Below are 4493 nucleotides of genomic sequence, written 5' to 3'. Positions count from 1 at the left end.
ACATGTCATTGACAGGGCACTAACAGAGTTTATAACTAACTTAAACAAGGTTATTAGCAGGTAGGCCCCACCTGTCATAGTCTAATCATCTAAACTAATTAGTTTTAATTATTAAAACGTTTTAATTACCGGATTAAGCGGTGGGGCCCGCACGTCAGTGGCTGGGGCCTGCCCAGTCAGCAGTTGACTGGGTCAACCCAGTCAACTGGGACCCACGGGGCCCACTGGCAGTGGCACTGGGGTGGCCCCAGGCCAGCCACGTCGGCGGCCGGCGTTTAAACGCCGGCGCACGCTCCGGCGACCACCCGAGACGGCGGCGTTGCGCGGAAACGGCGCACAGGGGGCCATTTGGCCCGCGGTTTCTTCCTACGGGACGGGCGCGACGCGACGCGTCCGTTGGTGGCCGCGAAAAGCACGGGGATGGCCGGAAACGGCCGCTACCTCGACGGCGGCGGGTGGTGCATTCGGGTGAAGCTCGGGGTCGGCGCTACGGGGCTCGACGGAGTGCGTGGATGGGTGCATCTGGCCCGCACAGACGTGCTGAGCACGAAGCCGGGCTCAGCTGAGCTCGACGGCGAGCATGGCCGCGACGGTGAAGCGCCTGGCGGCGACCGGAGCTCGGCAACGACGGCAGCTATCTACGGAGCGCTAGGGGCCAACGAGGAGCAGCAGGGGGAGGAGAAGCTCACCGTGCGGCACTCACGTAGGCCCTCGACGGATTAGTAGCTGCAGATCGGCGCCGGGGAAGAAAGGGATCGCCGGCGACCGAAGTTGAAGACGAGCTCGGTGTGCTCGTTGCAGGGGCTCCGGTCTCCAACGGGCTGCACCAGTCGAAGCAGCGGGCGACGGCGGCCCTTGGAGACACCGTGGGGCGGCCAGGTGGGCACGGTGGCCGTGGCTAGGCCGGAGGCATGGCGGCGGTGGCGTTCGGGCGAGGTGGGGAAGGGGATCGGAGAGGGAGGAGAAGTGGATCTGGGAGGGGGGCGTCGAGGGGGGAGTGGGGGCAGGGGGCCAGGGGGTGCAGGGCGTCGCCCTTATCCCTTCGCCGACGGGGACGGCGAGAGGGTTCGGCGGCGACCGGCGAGCGCGGTCGCTGGGTCGGGTGAACAGGGAGGAGGGAGGCGACCGGGGGAGGTGGGCTACTGGTTTGGGCCGCCCAGATGACTAAGGCCCAGGGAGGTCAGGGGGGTTCCTTTTCTTCCTCCTTTTGCATTTCTTTTCTTTTTATTTATTTTCTTTTCTGTTTTACATCATTTTAAAATATTTAGGCATTTTCTAAAAATGTGTTTACTTCACCATAATTAACTATGCCTTATTTGGCATCTCCTGAACATTTTTGTTTTAAATTTTGAAAACTTTTGTCGTTTGACTTATTTAGGATTTAAATTTGAAACGGTTTTGATTAACCGAGATTAATTACAGCGACAGAGGTGACGTGCCATCATTAACGTGAGATTACTGTAGCTTGATTATCCGGGCGTTACAAAACTCCTCCACTACAAGAAATCTCGTCCCGAGATTTAGGAGGTAGAAGGAAAAAGTGCGGGGTATTCTTCGCGCAGACGATCCTCTCATTCCCAAGTGGCTTCATCTTCAGAATGGTGCGACCACTGGACTTTGAGAAACTTGATCGCCTTCTGACGTGTGCGGCGTTCAGCTTGGTCGAGAATGCGGACCGGATGCTCCTTATAGGAGAGGTCCTGCTGCAATTCGAGCACTTCATGATCCACTGCTCGGATTGGGTCCTTGAAGCAACGGCGGAGCTGTGACACATGGAACACATCGTGAACCTGAGAAAGGTTCGGCGGAAGCTCCAGTTGGTATGCCACTTTTCCACGCCTTTCGAGAATAGTGAATGGGCCAATATAGCGAGGAGCTAGTTTGCCCTTGATTCCGAAGCGGTGAGCACCCTTCATAGGTGTGACTCGAAGATAAGCCTTTTCGCCAGGTTGATAGACCATGTCTTTATGATGACGGTCATACTGACTCTTCTGACGTGACTGAGCAGTCTTGAGATTCTCACGGATAATGCGGACTTGTTCTTCGGCATCTTGGATAATATCCGGACCAAAGAGTGGACGTTCCCCAGTTTCTGACCAGTTCAGAGGGGTTCGGCACTTTCGTCCATATAACACTTCGAAGGGGGCCATCTTCAGACTAGCTTGATAGCTATTATTATAAGAGAACTCAGCATACGGGAGAGATTCCTCCCATTTCTTGCCGAAGGAAATAACACAAGCTCGAAGCATGTCTTCGAGAACTTGGTTGACGCGTTCAACTTGCCCTTGCGACTGAGGATGAAATGCAGTACTGAATGACAGATGAGTTCCCATAGCTTCTTGGAAACTTGCCCAGAATCTTGAAGTGAATAAGCTGCCACGGTCTGAGCTGATAACCAATGGAATACCGTGGAGTGAAACAATCCTGGACATATAGAGCGTTGCCAACTGACTAGCAGTGATCGTTTCTTTGACCGCCAGAAAATGTGCAACTTTGGAAAGCCGGTCAATGACGACAAGAATAGCATCATTACCTTTCTGTGATTTGGGAAATCCAGTGACGAAGTCCATCTCAACATGGTCCCATTTCCATTCAGGAATAGAGATAGGTTGCAGAGTTCCAGCAGGCCTTTGATGTTCTGCTTTGATACGACGGCAAACGTCACACTCAGCAACATAACGAGCAATGTCTTGCTTCATATTAGACCACCAGAATCTCTGACGGATGTCTTGGTACATCTTTGTACTACCAGGATGGATACATAGAGGCGTATCATGAGCTTCTTTCATAACTTCCTGTGTCATATCCAGGTTTTTCTCTGCACATGGCACCACTAGGCGGCCCTTGAAGTATAAGGTGCCATCTTCAGCAATAGTGAAGAATGAGGGCTTTCCTTCTGCGAGGTAGCGCTTAATCTTGTGGGCTTCAGAGTCATACTTCTGTAGCCTTTGATGCTGTCCACGAGATCTGGTTTAGCAACTAGGGTATTGAGGGAACCCTGGGTAACAACGTGGAGGTTCACCTTGCCAAACTCCTTAGGAGGGGGAGCGAGTGCACCCGGAGGAACAATATGGAGGTTCAGCTTCCTGAATTCTTCAACAAGCGAGGGCTGAACTTTGTGAACCTGGAGGTGGTTGCAGTAAGACTTGCGGCTCAAGGCATCAGCCATTACATTAGCCTTGCCTGGCGTATAGGAAATACCCAAGTCAAAGTCTGCAACAAGCTCCATCCATCTCTGCTGACGGAGGTTCAGGTCTGGCTGAGTAAACAGATACTTCAGACTTTGGTGGTCAGTGAAGATCTCGCAACGATTACCAAGAAGGTAATGTCGCCACTGCTTCAGCGCATGAATGACAGCAGCAAGTTCGAGGTCGTGAACTGGGTAGTTCTCTTCGTGAGGGCGCAATTGCCGAGAGGCATAAGCAATCACTTTGCGGTCTTGCATTAGGACACAGCCTAATCCTTGACGGGAAGCGTCGCAGTAAATGACGAAGTCCTTCTTAGTATCAGGTGGAGCTAGAACTGGGGCAGAAGTCAACTTGTCTTTGAGTGCCTGGAAACTTTCCTGACATTTGTCTGTCCATTGGAACTTGACGCCCTTATGCAACAGGTTAGTCAGAGGCCTGGCGATCTTGGAGAAGTTCTCGACGAATCGACGGCAATAGCTGGCGAGACCGAGAAAACTTCTGACTTGCTTAACGTTCTTGGGAGGAGTCCAATCAAGGATAGCCTGGACTCGTTCAGGGTTGACGGCAATACCATCCTTAGAGATGACATGCCCAAGATAGGTTACTTCCGGTAGCCAGAATTCACATTTGGAGAACTTGGCATATAGTTGATGCTCTCGTAGCTTTTCCAGCACAAGTCGAAGATGTTCAGCATGTTCTTCTTCGTTCTTGGAAAATACCAGGATATCATCCAGATAAACCACGACGAACTTGTCGAGGTAATCCATGAATATATAGTTCATCAGACGAGAGAAGGTGGCTGGAGCATTGGTTAAACCGAAAGACATGACGGTGTACTCGTATGAACCATATCGAGTCACGAAGGCGGTCTTTGGGATATCCTCTTCGCGAACACGGATCTGGTGGTAACCCAACCTCAAGTCGAGCTTAGAGAACACTGACGAACCCGCCAGTTGATCATACAGATCATTGATCCGAGGAAGAGGGTATTTATTCTGAATGGTAGCTTGGTTTATAGGACGGTAGTCTTGAACTAATCGGTTTGTCCCATCCTTCTTCTTGACAAAGAGAGAAGGTGCTCCCCAAGGAGAGCAACTTGGGCGAATGAATCCTTTGCGAAGAGATTTGTCGATTTCCTCCTTAAGCTCAAGGAGTTCATGCGGCGGCATTTTGTAGGGTCGCTTGGCTATAGGAGTGGTGCCTGGTTTCAAGTCGATGATGAATTCGACAGCTCTAGCAGGGGGAATCCCTGGAAGTTCTTCAGGAAACACGTCGAGGAATTCACGCACGACGGGAATGTTTTCA

This window comes from Triticum aestivum, chromosome 7D (assembly GCF_018294505.1).
Source record: "Triticum aestivum cultivar Chinese Spring chromosome 7D, IWGSC CS RefSeq v2.1, whole genome shotgun sequence".
NCBI classification, from domain to species: domain Eukaryota; kingdom Viridiplantae; phylum Streptophyta; class Magnoliopsida; order Poales; family Poaceae; genus Triticum; species Triticum aestivum.
This window is presented reverse-complemented; position numbering follows the sequence as displayed.